This window comes from Clytia hemisphaerica, unplaced genomic scaffold, assembly GCF_902728285.1.
Source record: "Clytia hemisphaerica strain Z4C2 unplaced genomic scaffold, Clytia hemisphaerica genome assembly, whole genome shotgun sequence".
Lineage (NCBI taxonomy): Eukaryota > Metazoa > Cnidaria > Hydrozoa > Leptothecata > Clytiidae > Clytia > Clytia hemisphaerica.
The window spans coordinates 2,228,112-2,254,517 of NW_027103334.1; the positions used below are offsets into that span (position 1 = coordinate 2,228,112).

The 26,406-nt window shown below is 35.4% G+C and overlaps 1 pseudogene; it reads left to right on the top strand.

The window, feature by feature from the left end:
* The first annotated feature begins 13,492 nt into the window (after positions 1–13,492).
* LOC136816255 (enoyl-CoA hydratase EchA19-like) lies at positions 13,493–24,310 on the top strand (annotated as a pseudogene).
* Positions 24,311–26,406: the final 2,096 nt, after the last annotated feature.

Below are 26,406 nucleotides of genomic sequence, written 5' to 3' on the forward strand. Positions count from 1 at the left end.
ACCATCTGCATATTGCGATGGTGTCGACCACATTTGATCCGTTTGCTCAGCACACTCATAGGTTTGTACGCTTTCAGCAGACTCACCGGTACCATCTGGATCCATACACGTGTTTGATGCCATGTTCAAAACCTCGCCGTTCTCGTAATGCGTCCAGTATTGCTTTCGGCTATCAGTGCATGGTGTGGTGTATATGTTTGATTTCCAACCAGTGTTATCAGCTGTCGCACACTGTCCTGATTTCTGATTTCTCAACCGTCCAGAATTGACTACTTTCCCTCGGTTGCGGAAGTAGAAAAATTGGTCATCGCTATTCTGGCAATTATAGATAGCGATATTACCGTGGCCCCCTGAAGCATTGACGTCGACACAAAGGTTGGATTTGACGTTCTTGTACTCGTAACCAGTCTGTTTTATTCCACTGGCGTCAGTGTAGGATCGACTTCCACCAGTTTTGAATTTTTGATAATCAGGAACAGATGGGTAAAGTTCACAAGGTTGAAATGTCAATCTCCAGTGCCAGCTCCAGTATTGCTTGGTGTTAAACAGTAATTTTTGGCCATGTTTCTGATCGTGCCATCATTGCAAGCAATGATTTGCTGGTCTGGTTTTCCGTCACATGTGTAAGTCTGGACATGTCCGCTGCCATCATTGTCACTGTCCATGCATTTGTGAGACAGCAAATTGCGCAATTCTCCAGTGCGCAATGCAGACGGGCAATTAGCATCGCCGTGCGCCAAATAAATGGCTGAAGCGAGAATCATGAAGACTGCAAACATTTTGATGTGTTTGTAGTGAGTGGTGTTGTTAACGCCTTTTTTTAGATTTTTATACAGTCCTCACGGAGAACTGGTTTGCTACGCTCCATTAATTTTTTGGGAGTATTTCAGACATCGTGGTCAAACGACCTGCCGCAACAGACAATCGTTATTACAGATTAATTAAACCGTCGTTTGACCAAGGATCAGACTTGATTGGTTTACCGTGTGCAGACTTATTGTGATGAATACACTTTAATAATCTAATCACCCGTAATTAAGTCTGAAATAGATTTAGCAATTATCATAAATCATAAATGTGCAATTAGAGAGGCAAATTCTGTCTAGAAATATCGTACGATTGTAATCAGCGAAGAAATAGTATTTCAAGATCAAGGTAATAAATTTTAATGTCCGAGTATTACAAGCATCTATATTGCATTTTCTAGCGCTCCGTTATACAAACGTCATAATTATTTCATTTTACATTTGACCGACAAATTTCAATCCCACACAATCCTATTCGTCTTGATTTCGAATCCATGAATGTTGTTAAAATCTTTTGTCATTGAGTGTAATTAACGTGCAAGAGAAACTAAGACAAAGATTCATGGGATTGAAACTCGGAAAAACAGAAATTGTGTCTATTTTTAGTTTCGTTGCGGTATCCTATTTAGAAGAGCCCCCCCCCCCCCAGCGGCACCCTTAATCACGCCATCACGCAAAAAAAAATTCTCCATCACGCATCACGAAAATCGCTAGACGATGTTATCGTCCGTTACAGTGATAGTAAAGGCGGGAAAATATGGCGGTATGGCGTTATGGCGGTATACGGGAAAAAATCAGCGGGAGAGTTTCGAAGACTGTACTACCGACTGTAAACTCTTCTCGGCAGAAAAAACCCGTTAGTGAATTTTCTTCAGCTTTGGACTTTTTTCTTAGACATTGATTCGTCTTAGACTATAACATCGCTAAAATTTACCATCACGCAAAAAATAGCGAAAAATAGCCCAAATCACGCATCACGCCTCAAATTTTTGCCCTATCACGCATCACGCCAAAATCTTGATCACGCCATCACGCCAAAAAAATCTCTAATCACGCCATCACGCAAGAAAAAAGTCCCGATCACACCATAACGCAAACCGTTGGGGGGGCCTCTTTCTTAGAAGACTGGGATCTTCCAGAAAATACCGTTCATGGGGGTGGAGAATATATTATTTTTCAGTGATTTACCCCTGGACATTTCGATTCTTCACCCCCTGGACACTTGTTTTACCCCTGGACAAGCATCAAATCAAATTTGAGGGGGATACAAAATTCACCCCATGGACATGGCAATTTTTCAGGGTTTTTTCAATACCCCTGGACAATGTATCTTCCACCCCCATGCATGAACGGTTTTTTTCTAGAAGGGCCCATTATCACATTTAGAGGATGCTACCTTAAGTGGATTAATTTTGGCGGCGATTAAATTTGGCGACCGATCTCCAACATCCAAATTAAATCCACGCCAAAATCAATCCACTTAAGCAAAGACTTATACATTATAACCAAAACAAGACGTCTAAGCGCATAATTATGCAAAATTATCTCATTGTTCGAACAATAAAAATAAATTTCCTTTCCCTTTGATCCGCACGTTAGCTGCCGACAAGATTCAAAAAAATGGCCGCCAAAACTCGAAGGCCACCAAATTTGGAACTACTTGTCCATGTAATTTTGCTAATTATGGTCTAATTATCATAAAATATGTCAACAAATTGGATTGGTTTGATTTTAGAATAATTATTCTTTCCATTTCTGCTCTTTGAACCTTGAACTTTGGCCAGAAGGAAGGAATTTCGCAAAAACAAGATGGCTGACTGGTTTCTGTGTATTTGATATAATGACCCAAAGAATGGCTTTAAAATACTACGTTAGAGAATTTCTTGATGATTAAAAATAATTTTCTAGCATTGTAATAATATGACAAATATTTAAATCCATACCATTCTTTTTTATGGCCTGGCTCTTTTTAATTTTAGACTGGCCTGGCTCAATGTTTTTGTCCTATTTTTGTGAACTGTCAGACTGTGTTTAGTTCGAAATTAACAGCTCCATCAATATGACCAAAAAATTTTGTTCAGCCATTCTCACTCTAAGAGAGGCCATCACAGAATGAACTTCCTTATATAGGATGAACCATATTCAAGTATACACTCCATCACAGAGCCTATTTGAGATATTTTACTAACTAGCCCAGAGAAAAATTTTAAACCTTTATTATTTGAATGCATGCCTTTTAAAACTCAAATATAAAAAAATTAAAAAATTTTAACTTGGTCATTAGTCAAAAAAGTCATTAAAATTGATTAGCCTCTACGATGGAGTACAAGGCTGAAAGCCACATGAATATGGTTCATCCTATAAAGGGAAACCTACCTAGAGAAACTACCCTCTTTGCTTATTAGACACAAAAGAGTATTGAATATTATTGAAAACTTTTCTCAATTAGTAAGATACATAGGTTGAACATGGACACTTAAGTAAAGAGTAGATTCTTTAAAAAGAAAAATGTCTACAATTATTGATTGATAAATAATAGTTTCAATTATTCAGCAATCAGCCAGTCATTAGTATATGTAATCACATGATAACGAGTGCAATTCGAATATAATTGCACGAGTGATTTTTTTGTTATTAATTTTCCGAGTCCGAAAGGACGAGGAAAATTCGAAACAAAAAAATCACGAGTGCAATTTTCGAATTGTACGAGTTATTATGTGATTACGAGCTAATCGCACAATGGCTTTCACTACTTTTTCCCAGTTAGGAAAGTAAATTACAGAAGTTACACTGAGAGTTTTATATTTTTCTCTTCTCTTTATGTCTTTCTTTTATTGTTGTTTATTGATTTTCTTTCTCACAAAATAAATTTCGAATGCAATTAAAACGTTCGATGCAAAATAAAATGTAAGAAAAAACATTAAAATCGATTTTGTAAACATTGGCGCGGCATTGGAGAGTGTGATTAACGATTAATTGCTCTCTACAGGATGCAATTAACGATTAATTGCTCTCTTTGAGGTCGTGCCAAATAAGAAAAAATAACCCATCGTGCGATTATGATTCTAAATCTTATATTTCTGAGATTCATATTAGTTTCAAAAATAAAGAAAAAATTCAAAATGTCTGTGACCAACTTTTTGATATGTTTCTTACTCAATTTGAGGGTGCTGATTCCAAATTTGAATGTTACCAAGCTTGAAAACCCGCAGCTTTTGCGTAATTTGCAATTTTTTGCATTTTTAGGCAAAATTGTAAGCCCTGAAAATTCGTGATTTTTCGGGGGTCTTCAAAATCAAACAAGAATCGCAAAATTGCGACTAAATATTTCCTTAAAAATTATTATTGACATATATAAAAAGGGATACTTAGCCTTAGTAAAAGAAAGGTGGGAGTCACACTATAAAAGTTAATGTATGGTATAATGGAAAGGGGATTCCTTGAGTGGAAATATATATAGCATGTTGCCGGTAAGATCAAAGAAATAAAAAAAAACGAACGAAATTTCATGTTCTGGGTCATGCCTTTGAAGTTTTGCACTTTTTCGTTCTTTATTTTCTTGATCAACTAAAATTTGTGCCAACATCTATGTCTTATTTTGATGATTGAATCACTTAAAAATAGATTTTTACAATTTAAAATTTCAATTATTTATTTCCGAATTTCATATTTTAATTTATTGTTCCGAAAAGTTTTTTTTTGTTGATTGTTTTATTAAAATTCATCAATTTAGAATATACTGTTAATTGTGATTAATGTAGGAAGAGTCGAATAAGTAGGGATGGGAAACTCCAGAAGAAATATAAAATTCAAGGGTCATAATTAACTCCCTACAAAAAAGCACAGAAGAGTAACAAGGACAAAACTAATTCAGTATTCAAAATCCATTTTTGTTCTTTGTAATGCTTTGAAGCTGAAGTGCTCTATCCAATGAGCTACACTTGATAGAAAGTGGCAGGAATCGAACCGGCTACCCCCTCAGCTAAAAGCTAGGAAAAAACTATTGACTTTTTTTATGATCTTGATTAACTATAAAATTTGAATAAACAACAATTCATTCCTATTAATTTGAATTTGACTGTGATGAATTTTAATTTTTTCGATTTAATTTAAAAATTTTGGAATCATATTTCTTTTCAGTAATATATTTTAGCAGCATGATATTATCTCTTTTATTTTAGCTATAAAAAATATTTTCATTTATTGGATGGAATTTGAATCTAGTTTTCCACCTTAAATTCTTTTCATTTTCCCAGAAAACACCAAGACTGAAGAGCTCTTTCTTTCATCTTCATTGCCTTTGGGGCGTTTTACAAAAAAAAATGTTTCGTACGGTATTAAAAATGTATTTACGAGACTTGTAATTTCAATTTTTCAAATTGTTATGAATTAAATTCAAGAAATATTTCTGAACTAGCAATTAAATCATGAATTTTACAGTTATATATGATGGTACTAATGGTATGGTTTATATCTTCAACAAAAAAGTTTCCAATCTTCTTTTTTATAAAGTTATAAGGGTATAGCCGGTGTTTCGTACGGTTTAAAAAAGTAAGCCGGTCTTCAAACTCCATAGGCCGTAACTTTTACACTGTTTGAGCAATTGCCCGGCAAACTTAGACATTGATAACCCATAGGTAGGGGATCATTTTGATACAAAAGTTATTTCAAAATTTTAAAAGTTTTTTTTTCAAAAAGATTTCAGACTTTTTTGGGACGGATTGGTGACCGGGACCTATGTAAAATAAAATCTACTAGATCATAATCTTTCCAAATATTAACACAGCGAACTTTTGTCCAACATATTGAAAAAAGTGTGTTAGTAGAATACTGCTTACCCGCAGTCTCTCCAAACATTTTGTGTGCCTGATTAAAGTTACCTTGGCTTGTTTTCAAAAGTCATTTTCAAAAATCTTAGCGTTTGATTAGCAAGAGCTTTTATTGTGAGAAAATAATATTTCAATCCACGCAAGTGGTAAAAGTTCGTTCTATCGGCATCTTCACCCAGAATATAAGTCAATCCATCCACTCAAGTGGAGAAATTTTTTTTATCGGCCTCTTCAGCGAGAATGTAACTACACCACTCTTTATGGGTAATAGTATTTTTCACCACTCTTTGTGGAGACTGCTAAATCGCGTGCCACGCGTGCCAGTATGCTATGCGTGCCCGCGTGCCTTGGCGTGCCAACGTGCTTTGGCGTGTCAACGTGCCAATGTGGCAGCATTTTCAAGATTATTTTATGATTATGTAAATAATGGCATTATCATAAAATTAGCCTGGATATCCAAGCTCAAAATTTTAGAAAAAATAAGTTTTACCTCAGTCAGACAAAGTTCTAAACTAAAATTATAGAGCTATTGGTTCACCTAGAAATCAGGTGAACCCCTGTTCTGTCCTGTTGACAGATTCTCCTGCATGAATCCCATGGCTGCAAATAAATATATGCACATAATGACCACTGACCTTTATATAACCCTGGACAAAGCTTCTCAATCCGAGCCAAGCAAAATCTTTGATCGGAGTTTTTTGAAAATTGGTACCCTAAATGTCGGCACTACTCGATAGCGGTGTAAATGCATCGAGAGCGCTAGGTCTACTTTTCCTCAAATTCTTTTGATGATGTAGCGGCGTTAGACGTTAATTTTTAACATTGCAATGGCTTCTCCTTGGGTACCAATTCTAAAAAAACTCCAATCAAAGATGACAGATATTGTTTGGTCCAGGGTTATATAAAGGTCAGTGATAATGACATGCATAATTTCAAGATGCTACCCCAGCAGTGATAAATCAATTTATAATGGCAGCCTTGACCATAAAATATAGACAGAAAATGCAAAGTGAATTTTGGAGAAAAAAAATTATCAAAACAAAACTTTCAACCCAAAAAACAGCACTACGAAATTGGCAAACAGAAAAGAAGAATTGGAGCAAAATAAAGATATACCTTTAGTTCTTTACACGATGCAACCAAGTCATTAAGAAGATTAAAACAAGAATATCTAAGCAAGTAATTGAAAAGAAAACAACCAGAACACAAAGAACATCTAAAAATTCCCATGTTTTGATCTTCGCACTTCTTCCCTACCATTATTGTTATTTTTATTTGGATGCGTGGTCATTTTCATTTGAAACCAAATCTAGTATTTCAGATACTTTTGTGTTTTGATGTTATATGTTTTTTATGGTTGGATTTTTTATGACAAAGAAACATGGTTGTTGCTGCAAAGCATATATTCTTGATATTTCCTTAGGATGTGAATGATCACTGCAAAGTCTTTTTAATATAAGGGAAGATTTTTTCCTAATAAGACCTGTCTGTACTGTGTTGCTTGCTTCCAATTTTTAAAACATTCCTTTTATTTCTATCAAAGGATTTCTATCATAAACCTTCCTTTTCTGGGCGTCCTTTTGTGTATCTGGACCATTACATTGTAAAGCCCTCGGAAAAGCCCTCCAATCGATCTGGTATAATTTTCGCACCACAATGAAAATTAACACCAGGAGAGTTTGTAAAAGGAAGATTTTAGCTTTTTGCATTCAAAACTATAACACTAACTACAGTGTTTGTTTACTTCCAGCGAGAGCGACCAATCTTGGCTTGTTTACGGTGTTTGTCAGGAAAGATGAAGTCTTGTAAGCGGTAAGTTTTTTAATATATTTTAGATCACATTTTCTTTATCCCAATCGAAATAAAGCTTTTCTCTAATTGGAATTCGTTTGGGAAAAAACACACAACAATTTGTGTGCCATAATATAGCATTTACTTCTCTGAAATAATAAAATCTACCAGAGTTTGTTTGGCAATGGTTTGTTTCAATTTGAGTTAACTATTGAGGCAAGGTGAAGCGTGACGCTGCAGATCAAATCTGTGTTTTGACTGGACTCGCCAACCTTTATGATTATAAAGGTACAGTCTGTTTAATGCAACAATACTCTTTTTAATAAATTCAAAATCCCATGAGTGTGCTGTTATATTGCTTTTCACTTTATATAAAATTGTATCTTTAAACTCTTTGATGTTCATTATTTGTTCGCGTAATTTAATTTCGTGAAAGAGCAATGCAAACGATTTTGCGAAAAGGCCGAAAATTCGCGAAAACGTGTCAAGTATATTTTGTTCAAATTTCGACCTGTTCGTGTACAAAAAAGGTGGTAAAAAAGATGGAATTTTCAATTTTGTTTTAACGGGACTGAATAAAATTAGTTTTAACGATTTTTAGTGGGAAATATTGTTTTCGGTGAGCAAAAAGTAACGAAAATTTGTTTATCCAAACATCATTTTTATACTTCTTAATACAATATATTTTCGCCAAAACGTAAAGGTCCATCAAGTATATGGCACCAATCACCATTAGAACCTGAATAGAACGCGAATGCCAAATTATCTTTACCCCCTAGCACTCGTTTCCACTCGTTTTCATGTGTTTCCAGTTGTTTTTCATTCGTTTCCACCCGTTTCACCACTCGTTTCCACTCGTTTCACCATTCGTTTCCACCCGTTTGCATTCGTTTCCACTAGTTTCCCACCCGTTTCGGTGTTTAGTATCTACGATTCTACGTAATTTTATAATCTCGGAGAAGCGCAACATTCCAAAGTCTATGGTAATAAACTCCATACTCTCGGGTACCTAATAGCCGGGGGGGCCCGCTAATTAATTTTTGGAAAATTTTCCACCCAGGACATTCTTATTCCAACCCCCCCCCGCTTATTGATTTTTGGGAAATTTTTTTTTGAAAGTTCCCTCTTTTGCCCTAATTCTGCTGTATCAGCGTCCTTTTCGAACATTTTCCACCCAGGACATTTTTATTCCAACCCCCCCGCTTATTAAATTTTGAGATTTTTTCCAACCCCCCTGATTATTCCAAACCCCCCGGCTATTAGGTACCCGAGAGTACGCGCAAAGTTAAACTTCTCCTTATTACGATCCTGCTTGCTTTGCATACGAGGAACACGAAGGAATCAACACTCCATCGAGATGGCTGATGTTGATTTCGCCGAAATGGCAAATAACTTAAACCAGAACATTTAATGCAAATCAAATTTCTATTAATTTTTATACTTTTTATCATTTATCGCATGAGTATTCCGTGTGTTTTCTTTCAGCCCGGCGTGACCGCAAGGTTATGCTAAAGTCTCTGGGTCGTTTTCTTTGTATGGTTTTGTTTTGTTTTGTTTTTCCTGTCTTACCTGTCATTCCTTTTTTGCAGTCACTTTATAGTTTATTGCATATTTGTTTTATTCTTCATTTTAATCAATGAGTTATATATATAGTTTTCTACGCTTGTCAAAAATTTGTTGAGATGATAAAAAAAAGAAAAAAAATTGTTATTTGCTTCGAAAAAGAAAAATCAAGGAGATTTGCAAAGCAGCGTAAGCGCCTTGCTGATCGCCCGCGCGGTCCATCCAAATACTTAGGCGAACACTTCAAGTCGGCTCGCATAATTTCTTATAATGACGCCACCATTCAGATCTCTGATTCGCTTGGACCAACCAATCAGAATATCCGCATAATCATCCTCAGATGAGAATGCAGACGATCTAGGTAAACCAGACCGTAAACATAAGAAATATCAAAATCAAAAAAAAGTTTACGGGCTGGATATCCAGGCTATCATAAAATATGAGGTGTGTACTACAATTTACAACAGGATGTTTTATCATGCTCAATAGGATGCTGGCGGTGCGAATGGATATAGATTGTCATGCAGTGAAACATTAAATGCTCCAAGAGAGCTGTTTTAGAGATATGAAAATAGTAGTACTTTTATTATTATTTTATTATTTTCCTTTTTATATGAACAGAGCATTACATAACTTTAAAAGTTTTGAAGGAGATACATGTGTTTCTACCACGCGAAAGGCAGTAGCCTACCTGTCATTTTCTTGACAAAATGACACTTTTTGACAAAATTATTGACATGGCAATTAAGTGGGATACCTGCAAGCTTTATAGACCTTTTTGCCTTTCCATCCGCCATATTGAATTTATGCAAAAATTATGGTGGCCGAATTGCCGTGGTGAAATTCCCTTAGAAAATATGCAAAACATATGCAAAAGAAAGTATTAATATAAAACTTACATGCATAATTGGCATTATATTAAGGTGTAATCTTGTAGAAGAAAGATTAAATTTGCTTCTCTTGAAAACTAAAAATAATTATATTTGCTCATCTCTTAGAACAAGCACTTCAAAAATCCATAACATTTGACATAAACTCAAACTGAAAAATCACCAGCGAAGGTAAAAAATAATCCTTATTCGGCTTACGGTAAATTATTCTCCTGGGAATAGAGCCGCCAAATGATCAAATCAAAACATTGATAATGTGTGACGTCATAATTACTGCTTTTCAGTTTACATGTTTTGAAAGTTTGATGTGTGTACTCCGTCTTCGTGGAATTTCTTAATGGCATGAAAACAGAATATGCTATGTCTTTAAGAACAAATTTCTAAAAGGCTTTTGTTGTTCTTTGAATATTTCTTTTTGAATTAAGAAATTCCATCTTTTATTGTTCTAATGATTATGGTATTTATTTATAAGATGCTTTGTTGTCTTTTAATCTTTGTGTAAAATTGCATATGTTTTGCATACTTTACAACTAAATCCAACCAAGGCGGCGAAAAGGTCTATTGTACCAAATATTTCAATTGTACCGAATGAGATTCCTTTGATATAGATAGATAAATATTGGGGTTTGAGTAATTCGCGATGCGCGATGCACGATTCATGCATAATTTATGTTAGTTATTCTACTGTATTATGCATTTGCATTACAGTAATCACATAATCTAAGTTTTCCTTTTGTGTTTATAAAAAATTGATTTAAAATTTGCATAGAATGCTCTCTTGTTCTCTTTAGCTAGCTCTCTACAATTGTTATTCTTTTACCCAGGCTTTTTTTTCAAAAACAATTATCTGCGCATGGATGTCACGCCAAAATTTGGATGGCACGCCAAAATTTGGATGACACACTAAAATTTGGATGGAACGCTTGAATAAGGATGGCACGCCGGAATAAGGATGGCACGCCGAAATTCGAATGGCACACTGAAATTCGGATGGCATGCCAAAATTTGGATTGCATGCCAAAATTTTAATGGCATGCCAAATTTGGATGGCACGTTGACACGCCAAAGCATGTTGGCATGCCAAGGCATGTTGACACGTTGGCACGCAGGCACGCCAAGGCAAGTTGGCACGCAGACACCCATGGCCAGACGGTGTCAATCGGATGGCACGCCAAAATTTGGATGACACACTAAAATTTGGATGGAACGCTTGAATAAGGATGGCACGCCGGAATAAGGATGGCACGCCGAAATTCGAATGGCACACTGAAATTCGGATGGCATGCCAAAATTTGGATTGCATGCCAAAATTTTAATGGCATGCCAAATTTGGATGGCACGTTGACACGCCAAAGCATGTTGGCATGCCAAGGCATGTTGACACGTTGGCACGCAGGCACGCCAAGGCAAGTTGGCACGCAGACACCCATGGCCAGACGGTGTCAATCGAACAACTTTGAACAAAAATCGCAATCGAACCAATCGAACGTAATTGAACGCGATCGAATAATTGCGATTCGATTGTTGAACGTAATTGAATCTCAATTGAACGGCCAATTCCTGGGTAATATTCGATTGTGTTTGAGCCAAGTTAGATTGGTTCGATTGATAATTGACTATGTTTGATTGGTTCAATTGATTATTAATTACATTTGATTTTAGTCTTCTTTTTCGTTTGATTACGATTATGTTCGATTAGTTTGATTGCGATTAAATTAAATTGGATCACTCCGTTAGAGCGTGGGCGGCCGAGCACTTAAGTACCGTACGAAAGCAAATAAAATCTAATACGATTGAATCAATTGAACATAATCGAACATAATCGAATACAATCGAACGCAATCGAAGCAATCGAACAGCAAATCCTGGGTGATATTCGATTGCGATTTGATTGCGTTCGACAATCGTATCACAATTATTCGATTGTGTTCAATTGCGTTCAATTGATTCGGCGTTCGATTCATTCGATTGACACAGTCTGGCCATGGCAAGTGATTTTAATAGCAGCCACCTCTTTGTGGGTATTACAAAATGGATATTTCATCCAAATACTTCCAGAACCCTTTGAAAAAGAAGTCTGAAAGTTAAATAGTAAATAGTAAATAATCTCTGTGAAAAGAAATCTGAAAGTAAAAAAACTTAGGACGTAAAAAAACCTTCTTGTTGTCACTGTTCCGTATAATGAAACTAGCCACCACGCACCCAGGTAGTCAGGGCCTCCTTGGTTTTTTATAACAGTCAAGAAAACCTTCAAATTAGCCTATCATAGGCTATTTAGACTATTTTATATAGGCTATTTAGACGAAAATAAATAAAAACCCCGATTTCTTATAGGAAATATAAATAGTTGCGTCTATTTTTCACCATTTCATTGCCCAAAGCCAAAAGAATCTTTTTCATTTAAACTGATATGACATTCAATTTTGGAAACAGAAATAATACCAAAAAGTGGAATATTTCCTTAACCAAAATTGACCCAAAGTCAAAATTTGTCATGAGCATTTGGCATTTCTCTGACAATGAGGAAACCATGTATTCCTTAGAGAAGACGCGACTATTTATATTTCGTCAGAAATCGAGGTTTTTATCGATTTTCGGCTAAATAGCCTATATAAAATAGTCTAAATAGCCTATGGTAGGCTAATCAGCCTATGTTAAGCTAATTTGAAGGTGTTCTTGACTGGCCTACTACGTCTTTCATGCCACCATTTTTGCCACCATCTTTGTAGCTTACATTGTAATTTGCCGAGCGGTTTAATATGTGTTTATTCCATTTAATTTTCCGATCGGTAAATTACAATTATTATTGTTTTGAAAATAAATCAAAATCGAAAGTGAAAGTGTTGGAATGTACCAGGATTTTCTTGTCTGATCTGCTGATTGTGTATATAGAAGCCCAATCCTGTTAAATGATGTTTTCCAGATATCATTTTGTATCAAAAACATTTGTAACAAATTCTAAATATATCAAACATGCAAATATATTCAAGCAGAATATTTCATCCAAAGGTAAAAAGTTCATTTTTTATAAAATTTGATGCCAGTGCCAGATGCCAGAATTTTATCTTGGACTTGCAAGCATTCCCTTGTTATATTTTCTTCTCTCATGTTAAATAATATTTCAATATTTTTTCTTGACATTGTTATTGTAAGTTGGTCTAATATCAACATCCCTTTATCTAATTCTCTTTTGAGGAATAACATGAAAGTTTGAATCGCTAGCTATAAATTGAAAAAGGATTTTTCTTTCTGACCATTAAAGCAAAGAAAAAGAGCTTCGACCTTTAATCTATTTTCAGCTCTAAAAAAGGGTGTCAGAATTAGATAAGAAATGTCGACATTAGACCAAGTTACGGTACTTGCTGAATCAGTGATGGACAAAAAGGAATGATTTTTTGATTCTCATCTTAAAATTAGATGGGGTTGGTACTGCACTAACTAATGCATTTTCACAAAATTATCAAATTTCACTAGTATTATTTTTCCTGAATTCTCTAAAAGTTAATAAACATTCACCACCCAATCAGAGAGAACAAAGGACAGTTTGTCAACTCAGTTTTATTGGTTAACATTTTGTTAGTGCTTTTTGTTTTTCAATTACATTGTATTCCTCCTTAGAAAGTAAGCCATGTGTCATAGTTGAGCGTCTCGATTCTCTCAATGTAATGACCATTGGAATCAACCGTCCACAGAAACGAAATTGTGTTAACATTGAGACAGCTGGGCTATTAATCAGTGCATTTAAAGAATTTGAAAAAGATGATCAAATTCACTGTGCTGTTTTGCATGGCTTTGGAGGATTCTTTTGTGGTGGGTATGATTTAGAAGAACTATCAGAGATCCCAGAAAAAGATAGGCAAAAAGAAGATATCAACTATAGTTTTTGGTGATGGACCAATGGTAGTTTTTACAGTTTTTATAATTTAGAAAAAATAGCTTACTGACGTGTGATTTGGCATTAATTTGAAAATGATTCGATCTTTTATAAATGTTCTGTCAGGCTCTTCCATTATCAAAGTGCTTAAAATTATTATTATTAGTAAATAAATCATCTTTCAAATATTTGAAATTTCGATTTGTAAAAAGATTATATTCAGAATAGATTCTAGACAATATAAACATGTTCTGGCTTTTAGGGTCCAACACGTATGGTACTGACAAAGCCTTTAATAGTAGCTGTATCAGGATATGCTGTCGCTGGAGGACTGGAACTAGCCTCAATGTGTGATATGCGAGTTGTAGAAGAAAATACTCAATTTGGTGTACTTTGCAGGCGGTTTGGTGTCCCTCTGATTGACGGTGGTACTGTTAGATTGCCGAAGCTGATTGGTCTGTCAAGAGCAATGGATATGATTCTGACTGGTCGATTAGTTAGAGCCGAAGAAGCCCTGTTAATATCGCTATGCGGAAACGTCTTGGAATGTGGAAACCACTATAATATTCATAGCGTGATCAAATCAAATAAATAGAGCTATTGATGCGTTAAATAAACTTGATCGTCTAATACTTTTTCTTTTTTCTCTCTCAGTCTCTTTAAACATTGTTGGTTTAAGCTCTTTTCACACTCGCCACTTTTGTTTCATGTTTTCCTACTGTTAAAGGAAATATTGGTTAAAACGGCTTTTCTCTAACTTTTTCAGTGCTAAGATTTTCCAACCTGAGATCACAATAACGATCACTCTCTCTCTGTCTAATTCGAATGATTTTCTTTATTGATCGCTCTCTCTAATTCGAATGATTCTCTATACCGATCTCACTCTTTCTCTAATTCGAATGATTTTATTCTCTCTCTCTCTCTCTCTCTCTCTCTCTCTCTCTCTCTCTCTCTCTCTCTCTCTCTCTCTCTCTCTCTCTCTCTCTCTCTCTCTTTCACTAGTTTGAATGGTTCTTTTTGTCAATTGACCACTCCTTCTAATTCGAACACTTAGAATGAAGGTTTCCGCATTACAGAATATCATATAGGAACACTTAGAATGAAGGTTTTCGCATTACAGAATAGCATAGGAACACGTAAGATGAGAGTTTCCGCATTACAGAATAGCATAGATATACTCAGAATGAAGGTTTCCGCATTACAGAATAACATATATACGTTGAATAATGGTTTCCGCATTACAAAATTGCCTGGAATAGTGGTTTCCGCATAACAGAATACCCTGAAATGGTTTCCACATAACAGAATAATCTGGAATCATGGTTTCCGCATAACAGAATAATCTGGAATGGTGGTTTCCCTATAACAGAATAACCTGGAATAGTGGTTTCCGCATAACAATAATATGAAATGATGGTTTCCGCATAACAGAATAACCTGGAATGGTGGTTTCTCTATAAAAGAGTACCCTGGAATAGTGGTTTCCGCATAACAGAATAACCTGGAATAGTGGTTTCCGCATAACAATAATATGAAATGATGGTTTCCGCATAACAGAATAACCTGGAATGGTGGTTTCTCTATAAAAGAGTACCCTGGAATAGTGGTTTCCGCATATCAGAATAACCTGGAATAGTGGTTTCCGCATAACAATAATATGAAATGATGGTTTCCGCATAACAGAATAACCTGGAATGGTGGTTTCCCTATAACAGAATAACCTGGAATAGTGGTTTCGCATAACAGAATAACCTGGAATAGTGGTTACTGCGTAACAGAATAGCATAGATACTTGTAATAATGGCTTACGCATCATAGATGTACCTGGAATAACGCACAATAACGGTTTCTACAGGATAGCATAGAAAAAGCCAAAAGGGATGGTTTCGATGTAAGAAAAATAGTCTAGACATGATCTGAAAAGGCTAGAAAATGTTCAAAAAATCGTTTTTGAATAACAGAATATGTTTAGATTATGTTCAGAAAAAAGGTTTCTGCATAACAGAATAGTCTAGAAATGTCTAGAAATATGGTTTCCGCGTTACAGAATAGAAGGAGGAAAGGAGAGTGGCTTAGAAATTCAGACCTGTTAAGATGTGGGATGTTAAAAACTTCCATCCACATATTTTTCCAACGGAAAAACAGGAGACTTGTAACTTGAAAAATCTCTCAGAAGGGGCCTAAGAAATTTACTGAAAACTATATTGACTATACTAACTATATTGATAATTCGATTTTCACTCCACTTTTCAATGATTGCCACGAGATTTCTACTCCCTAAAACCATAGTATAAGAAAGCCGCGGCTGGAATGAGTACAGCTGAATTTTTGTTGTTCTATCTATGTCGTAAGAACGAATTTTTTTATGGTGCAGTGACAATTTCCATTATCAATTTAATTGACTTTTAACAAACTCTCTCGTTAGACGTAATTTTGCTCATAAACGCAAATCTCTTGATAATTCACACATTCATAAGATCAAAGTAAAAGAAAAGACTCTTGATATAAAAGTACTAGAACGTCAGAATGTCAGTGCTTTAAGAACTTGAAGAAAATTGAGTGCCTCGAAATGCCTTCCAGATTATTTTGAAAAATTCTTACTGGCATTAGTAAATAAATAATCAAGCTGCATTCTGTGAAAATTTCATTCAAAAAACAACAGTATTGAGGTGACAGGAAGCATTCGATGTTTAACATTTGAAAATTAGTTCTTTTAATAAAATGTGTCTTATTTGGTCCTAAATTTATAAAAATTTATTTGGAATTTATAAAGATATACTTTAATTAAGGTGATAAGAGAGGACAGTGAGAAAAATTTGAGACTTGAAAAGTAATTGTTCTTCAATTGAATATCATGAATACTTTTAAGGTTAAGGATTTTGTTAGCTTCGACTAAGTTCTTATAAACCACGGAGACACAGATAGAACATCCATTAACGACAAAAACAATAGCGTCATCATTCCAGCCGCGGCTTTCTTATACTATGCTAAAACGTTCAAAGAAGTCTTTCGTGATGTACCGAAATTTTACTACTGAGACAGGGGTGAACGACAAAGGAAGAAAACAATCTATAACTGACTAGTGTAGATAGGCCTTTATGTTTCGTGATCAATCATGAGTGTTATTTACTTTTCATTATAAAAGGAAGAAAGTGTTGTGTAAACACAATTGATCTTTTTTCTTAGGTTTCCACATTCCATGGAGTTTCCGCGTAGCAATATTAACAAGCCCTCGCATTTTGGACTTGCCAATAGAGTTGTCCAGAAAGGTACAGGTGGGTAGGTTTATGACTTCAACTATCGAGATTTCATGTTTATTGTTCTCGAAGCCTTTTTGCTATTTACGTTGGCATTTTGTTAGCAAATATTTGAAGAAGGATTATAGATCTATGAGTCTACTCTCGGGTGCCTAATACACGTACAGAACAAAATAAACGACCGTGGGGGGGGGGCACTCGATCTGAAAACGACCATACGTTCGGCCCAAAATTTGGCTTCTAAAATCGGACCCTTACAGTGCAGTAATTTTCCATGAAAAATCATACCCTTACAGTGCACTTTTTAAAAATTTCTCGCCCGTAAGGGCGAAAATTTTTGCAATTTTCCAAGAAAATGTGGAACTTTTCCTCCAAAATTGACCAATTTTACCAAAAAATTGGCCTTTTATCACAATTTCCTACCCTTACAGTGCAGTTCAGTGCAGTTTTGTAATTTCCTACCCTTACAGTGCACTAGCTGAACTATGAAAAACCTACCCTTAAGGGCCGAACGTCTGGTAGGTCATTTACCTTGAGTGCCCCCCCCCCGGGTACAGGGGAGAGAATAAAATTGGAATTAATAAACGTACAGGCTGAAATAAACGTACATGCGAGAAATCAGAGCTGAAATAAATAAACGTACAGGCTAAAATAAACGTACAGGGAATAATGTACCAATTTTTCAAAAGTAGAACATCCAGGTCAAAACGACTGACTTAAGTATAGGTATATCTCTTATAGATCAATGGCAAGTACTAAATAAGCAAAACGTTCGAATTTACTCGTGTAACACTTGAAATCTCCCACAATACGTTCGAATGTACTTAACTGCCTTTCAACATATCTTCCTTGGACAAAAAATAACAAATTTTTCCAGTATAAATTGGGCGATATTGGGTGAAAATAAATAAACGTACAGGCGGGAAAATTCTTCAGAATAAATAAACGTACAGTTCCTAATAAGGTGCGTACAGGCGGGAAATTAGACACGAAAAAAATAAACGTACATGTACGTTTATTAGGCACCCGAGAGTAGGTAATGTTCTAGTTGGTGAGTTGGGAAGTTGCTAGTTTCGAGTTGGGGAGTTCGTAAAACGTTACGGCGACCGAAAATTTTCTAATTTAAACTAATGTAGCCCAAAAGTACAAATTTCAAATTAGCCAGTACCAGTTATTGACTTTAAGATCATGAAAATGGTAAGGTGCTGGCTAGCAAAGCCAAAATACTTAGTACTGTTATGTCACGTTCTTGTAAAAGTATTGACAAAATCTTTAAATACAATGATTGTCAAACAAATTCCCCAAAAAATATTGATCATACTGCAAGTGATGCTTATTGTATAAAAGGATATAAGCTGACAGTCATCTTAGCCTAAAAAAATTCGTAGAGAAAGCTTATTGAGCTAGAAAAATAATGACACTTTCTTTTGTCATTTTATCATTGGAATTGACACTTTTTAATAAAAATTTTGAGCATATTATGGTTCCAATGTCACTTTCATCAAGAATTATATTTATACTCAATGTGATGCAGGAAATATAAATGGGTATGAATTGACAGTAGAAAATAGCTTTCCATGCTCTCAGCGCACGTGTTTAAGGCAAATAAGCATATTGCAGGTGGTATATGTATTATACGTATTATATGTGTTATATATTACTCTCATATTACATTTACTTTCAAAATCGTACTTTTGATGTATGTTATTCTTTTTCGGTAGCCGGTAATTTTTTAACTCCCCAACTTGAAACTAGCAACTCCCTAACTTGCGACTAGAATAGTTTCCAAACTCTAAATCTATATATGAATTGTTAAAGAGATTAAAAATATGATGCTGATGGTGCCAATGCTAGGCAATAGAGAATATATATTGGAATTATCTTGGCAAAATATAAATGTAACTTTCCTAATAGCATAGAACTAGAATACATTAAATCTGTCTCGAAATCGAGATTTCGGTTGTTGTTTCATCGTGTTTTCAATCTTCATTGGGTCTTTGACAAGATTTTAGAAGAATTAGGAAATAAATTAATTTATTTTCGTTTCGTAGATAAGAAAATAAAATAATAAAAATTATACTTCTAAACTTTCTACATTAGTCAAAATTTTGTGTCTGTAAGCCTCGATGATATGTCTTTTTAAGATAACGGGAGTTTGTGTTCAATGAAATGCCATAGTAACCCTGTCAAAATTATCGAGGGTACCCGTCGTTGCAGACGCCCAAAGGTGTCTGAGGTGGTGAGAGGGTTGCTTCTAGGAAAGAAAAAGCCTTAGTTGTGAAGGAGAGGCTCGCGCTTTCCGATTGAGCACTGAAGGTTTTCCCGTTTGTTGGCTTCGCATGCGGACAGCTTAAGACCGGCACATATGCAATGCAACCAACATTTAAACCTTTTTAAATAATGTTAGACGAAGTTTAATCATCAAACAACAATGTTGGATTTTGTTGCGTGTGTTGATATAAAATAATTCGAAATCGTGCAACAAAAATGCCACACCTTTTTATTTGAAACTTTGTGACGTCGCAGTACTTTTTCATGAAATTGACGTCAGAACTTTTTTCGTTTACAAATAGCAGTGTAGAGTCTTCTCTAATCCGAGTTTTCTACGCTTGTCAAACTTAGCGCGAGACTTTTTGTATCGAAGGTGGATAGGTTTTCCAGCCGCGGCGTTCAAATTTTAGAAACCTTAACATATGTTACTGGGCTAGCGTTACAGACATTTTTCATAAACTCATTTAGTATAGTAAGATTAAAGTGAATTTTTTCTAATCATTTTGTTCAGCATTAAATGAAGCAATATCTTTGGCAAAGGAGATTTCAAAATTTCCTCAAGGCTGTTTACGTGCAGATCGGCAATCAGCGTTGTATTCGAGTTATGAAGCCAACGATATTGACGATGCTTTTTGTTTTGAAGTTGAAAATGCTGCACATGTCATTTCTGAGGTAAATATAACAGATTACTTTATATTGAATTTAATTCAATTTTAGATGCATGTCTATATAATTTATTTCTTTGGAAGGAAGAGATTTTAATTTGAAATTGGCCCGAAATTGTTTTCTGAAAGGTTTGAATTTGGCTAAATCTGCCAGATATTTTACCTTTACAATCTTACCAGATTGGAGACAGATTGGAGTTTTTTTTTTCAATATTTACCAGTGTCAAACAGTTTGCATTGGTTTACGTTTGGCTGCCATTCATTTATGATTGAGTAGTGTGTTGTTTTCAATTTTGGAGAGAAATTTATTTAATGAATGAATTCTGCCTCTCCGAAAGGATCTACAATAAAGTTGTTTAGAAAAAAATTCGTTATGTTAAGTCCGGAATTCCAAAGTTCTCTTCTATCCTGTTTGGTTGCTGAAATCTTTGCTTCGTCCAGGTTAATCTTGAATTGGAACACGGTTTTGGATTTGACGACGTCGGCTGGTAGATTATTCCAAGGATCGATTGTTCGATGATGAAATGAATTGAACTGTGCACCTCTCACACCATCTTTTGGGATTCGCTCAACGAGTTGAAGGTCGTGTTCATGGTTTCTTGTGACACGCGTCTGGTGCTGAAAAGTTTTGTGTAGTGAAGATCTATCATAGACATTGAAATGTTTATATATTTCAATCATGTCGTTCTGCTCTCGTCTATATGCAGGCGTCGGAATAGACTAGCAAACTAGTCTGTTAATTAATCATGTCAGAGGGCGGGAACATAAAGGCGGCGGACGTTTGCTAGAATAGGAGCTGCGTAGGAGAACGAGCAAAAGTTGGTGAGAGGCTGCTGATTAACTGCTGCTTTCAGCCCTTGCCGCCGACAAAATTTCTTCCTACGCTTACCTAACTCCTGCGCTCACTTTTCCCGCGTGATACCGTTCCAGCCCTAATAGCGTGCCAGTCTAGCGTCGGAAGATCGAGTCTCTGCAAATGTTCTTGGTGTTCTAAGTTCTGGAAACCATCGATCAACTTACTCGCTCTCCTTTGAACATTTTCTACGGCTGTGATAATTCTCTTCAAGTAAGGTGTCCAGACTGCTGGGCCATATTCAAGGCGAGGACGAACATGCGTTGTGTATAGCGTCTTGAACATATCTTTATTTATAGGTAGGAGAAGCTTCTGCAAATCAAACCAACAATACTTCTTAACCTTGGTTGCGATGTGTGATTCGAAAGATAGTGGCTCGTCAAAAGTAACCCCGAGGTCTTTCTCTTCTTCGACATGCTCAACTATTTTGCCATTGAGGTTATATGGATGTGCATGAACGATGTTGCGGAATTTACCAAGTGTTAATGCATGGCATTTTTCGGGATGGAAAGTTAATAGCCAGCTTTTTTACCATTCTTCCAATTTCTTTATATCCTGCTGAAGAAGCTCGGCGTCAAAGACGCTTCTTATCCTTTTGAAGATCTTAGTGTCATCAGCAAATAACAGCACGTTGGATTTAACGGTTTCTTGGAGGTCGTTGATATATATAATAAACAGTAAAGGGCCGAGTACACTGCCTTGTGGGACCACTTGACACATTTGAGGGTTGCGATTTCACACTATTGACGGTAACAGTTTGAGTACGTTGATTCAAGAAACTTCTTATCCATTCCCATAATTTTCCGCTTGTCCCATATGCTGACCTTCTTCATCAGACGACGGTGTGGAACGGTATCAAAGGCTTTCGCGACATCAAAGTAGATGGTGTCGGTGACCTCGTTAGATGCCGTAGCGTCGGCACAATCTGTTAGAAATCTAAGAAGTTGTGTAGTAGTTGATCTACTCTTAGGTGCCAAATAAACGGGGGGGTTCGAATAAACGGGGGGGTTGGAAAATTTTTGAGATCTTAATAAACGGGGGAGTCCTAATTGCCGGGGGGGCTGGAAATTTTACTTCTGAAAACCCAAAATAAGGTAAATATAGGCTAAAATCAGGCTATTTAGAGCAAAATAAGGGTCCTTCTCTTTGACAGCTGAAAATATTCTTTAAAATTAATAAACGGGGGGGTCCTAATAAGGTCCGGGGTGGTTGGAAAATTTTCGAAAAATTAACAAGCGGGGGGGGACCGTTTATTTGGCACCTAAGAGTACCTGGTAAGAATCCGAATTGTTCTTGTGCTAAAATTTGTTCGTTGGTGAGATGCTCCATGATAACGTCTTTAATCATTGATTCCATCATTTCACAGACAATTGAAGTCAAACTTACTGGGCGATAATTGGCTGCAATATTGCGACATCCTTTCTTATATATAGGTGAAATCTCTGCACGTCTCCAATCAACCGGCACGCAGCCTTCTTGCATTGATTAGTTCATTATAATTGTTAATGGAGGAACAACTTCATCAGACAATTCTTTAAGTAACCGTGAGTGGATTCTATCTGGACCGCATGACTTATCAGCATCGAGTTTGAGAAGTTTTTTCATTACTGCTTGTTCTGATATCTGTATGTCCGATACAGTGGTGTTTGTTCTTAGATCAAATGGTTGCAATTTGTCGTCAGGCTCAATAGTAAAAACACTGGTGAATTGATCTTGTAGTATTATCGGCTTTTTCAATATCATCGAACTTCATTGACGCTTTGTCTTCTGGGTTTAGCAGGAGTGGAGAAACACCTGTTTTGGTTTTGAGTTTACTACGAACATAAGACCAAAAAGACTCTGGATTTTGTTTGGAGTTATCGATTATAGTTTTCTCCATCTTTCGTTTGGCTCTTGTATATGATCTTCTACGATCTTCGCTACTCTCATTCCTTAGGTTCGATATCCAGCTCCTGTGAAGTCTCTTTTTGTCAAATAATGTTAGCAGATTTTTGTTTAGGAGCATAAGGTAGAAAGCTCTCAGGCCCGAGATGGGCTACTAAGAAATTGTGCCAAAAACATTTTTAGTACAGGTTATAAAATGGGATGAGGGTTTGAAATTTTTGGCTGAAAAATGGGTTTTCGCTGAAGTTCTTCTTATAGCTCCGGTCATAAGAGTGCGCTTTTAGTGATTCACTCAAGTGAGAATAAACTAAATTGAATAAATTAAGAAAATTTTTGCTCAGGCTGGGCTCTTCTTAATCTTTTGAAATTTTCAAGCTGAAATCTTCTCACGATGTTCTTATTACGTTTAGTTTTTTTACTTACTAAATTTAAGTAGGTTTGAAAGCTGTTAAAATCAGTATTTTTCGTAGTAATTTCTGAAATCTAAAGCTCAGGAGGATTGTTTTTATTTTGCCCTTTGGTTTTGACCAATTTTCAGCGTCGTTTTCTTTAAAAAAAAACGTAAAATGTGTTACTGTACACACTACCATCCACCCAAAAAAAGTAACTCCGTTTCTTTTATTTCAAGGAGTCCATAGAAGGAGCCAAAAAATTCGTTTCTGGTCAAGGAAAGCATGGACAGTTCAATGTAGGTGATTTGAATTGAAAGAAAGATGATAATTAATTTTACTCTGATTCCTGATTGATAAATTAAAACGCGAATGTCAATCGTAAAAAGACAGGAAAAGGAAAGTTAAAAGTTCTTAAAACACTGCTGTATCATCAGAGCCGATAGTTTTGAGGCTCAGTATCCAATGGAAGGAATAGTTCAAGAAATCGTTACCGTTGAGAAAAACTCTTGGCATTTCATTTACCATTTGAAAACTACGAATCTCAACTAAGGATTGTCAGACATACTCCATACACTGGTACTTCATTTAACCTCGCTGGCTTTGACTGGGTCAATAAAACAAACAGGGGTGTCGTAAATATACATAACAACAAAAGTTAAACAGAGCGCTGGTTCACTGTATGTACACACATAAACACACTTCAAAAAAAATCAGTGTTCATCCCAAGCGTTTTGATTTAGCATTTTTTGAAGTCATTATAAAGTTTATACACCACCTTCTCACAGACACGGAAAAATTGGAGTATTATTTTCTACCGGGGACAATATTTTGGCCAATTTTTCCAGTGGGTCTTTGAGAAGGGGGTGTATAAACTTTATAATGACTTTGCTTCAAAAAATGCTTTAAAAAATGCTTGGGAGGAACATTGATTTGTTTTTTGAAATATTTAATGCTCTGTTCATAAAACTTTTTGCTAATGTTGCAACAAGAATATTCTTGGCTGGTTGCAATAAAAAAGGCGAATTCCTGGAATTTATGACGACAAGAGTACGTAAAATGTACGTTGACCGAATAAATGATTATTATTCAAACGTATGTTAAATTGAACTAATTTTATTGCGCGCGTCAAGGGCGCCTTAATGAGGAGTACCTAGGGAAAATCTCACGATTCAGTTTTCCGGCTCGATTATTCATGTTTGTTCTCGATTATTCATTTTTTATTTTGTGTTTTTTTTACGCATGTTAATATTAACAGAGACAAGAGCCTTGCTCGATTAAACTACTTTTCGTAGTATTTCGCCGATTTCCTATCTTTCTTCCGATCGGATTCATTAAAAGGTTATTCAAGATGGCTACCGAAGCGATAGTGTTTTTGATCATTTGCATGCTGGCATTGCAAGTTTCATCTTTTTGAATTAGCTCTAACTTGGCAAATTAATTCTTGCATCAGGGACATGCCTTTTTGCATCGTGTAAAGACTTTATTCTCTCTAGTTTTCGTTGATTTTTATGAACTATTTTTTACCAAAAGTGAGACTTATTTTTTGCTTTGTTTTGGTTTGTTGTTTGTTATGATTCCATGACATTCCATGATGATGCGATGGTTGATTGCAATAAAAAACATATTTTCCTGTTGGGCTTGGAGAAAGTTATGGATGGATTATTGGATGAAGTATCCTAACGTATACATTTCCTATGTAAATGTAATGAAGAAGAAGAGAGAAGTAATTTTCACCAAATTATGGCGGCTTTCACTGCAATTCGATTGAAGACGATAATGTGATGAACAATATTCGATGAACTTTTAGATCGTATACTGGAATTTCATTAAGTAAGATGAAAGTATCTTTCAACAAATTATGGACAAAAATCCAGACGGTGCGATTATCGATTTGCAATTGATGCATTGGAGTTTTTTCACCACTGCTGCGAGTTGATATTTAAGACGATGATGCGATATATGATTTGATGAACTTTTAGATCATTTATTATCATAAAGTGTTACTGGGATTTGATTAAGTAAGACCAAAGTATTTTTCAACAAATTATGGACAAAAATTCAGACGTTGCGATTATTAATTATTGTGATTGCGATTGATTGATGCATGAGTTGGGCGGCAATCGAATATATGTTCCGTTCGCGTCAAAAATCTTCTTAAAATTGAGTCAGTCGGTCGGTAGTAAATTTAGTCGGTTTTTTTGGAAAATGGTTTCAAAGTATATATAGTTTTTAATATTTATTCGTTCGCTTGATGAAAAATTCCGACAATTTTCTGACTCGTCTGACTAGGAATTTTTGTCTGCCAAGTTGGTCAGTCGGCTGACGCAAACGGAACATATTTTTGATTGTCGTCTTGGAGTTTTTCACCAAACTGCGATTTGATATTGAAGACGATGGATGATTTGATGAACTTTTGGATCATTTATTATGATAAAGTGTTACTGGAATTTGATTAAGTAAGACCAAAGTATTTTTCAACAAATTATGGTTATTAATTGCGATTGCGATTGATGCATGGGTTTGAGTTTTTCACCACTGCGATTTGCTATTGAAGACAATGGGTGGTTTGATGAACTTTTAGATCATTTATTATGATAAAGTGTTACTGGAATTTGATTTAAGTAAGACCAAAGTATTTTTCAACAAATTATGGACAAAAATCCAGATGGTGCGATTACTGATTATGACTGATAAATAATCAATTATGATCAAATATCGATTGCAGTCGATCAGTATCAATTTAAGTACATTACATCGATTACCTATTGATTTTTACTGACTCAATAACTAATTGATACATTAACGCAATCGATAGATAATTAATATATACTCACAATTGTTTCAATAAACTATGTATCAATGCAATCAATATTTTATAGATTACTCATTGATGGCAATCGATAATCGATTTTATCTCTTTTTTTATTTTATTTATGTTTTACTGAACTAAATTTCTTCTAGATGACTTGGAGTGAATTATGTTTAAAAAAATATTGATTTTTGTTGTTCTGTTGTTGTATATTGATTTTAGGTGTTCTACACTTGGAAGCTGCTAAATTTATTTTTTCCTGTACAAGGACCATAGAGGAGTGGCAAAGAAAACTTCTTGTGTGATTTTTAAGAAAACTATATATTGTTTTGTTTTTACACATTTTCATTGCAGTTCTTATAAATAAAACTTAAAAAAGCAAATTTAACATGTCATTGAAATGGTTTACAGAAACTGTAATTATTTGGACCTCCTGCTTTTTGTTTCCTTGGTTATCACTAACCGACGTCATTTTCCCAGAAAAACATTGCAACGGGCGCATCATAGCCTTGGCTATTAGCT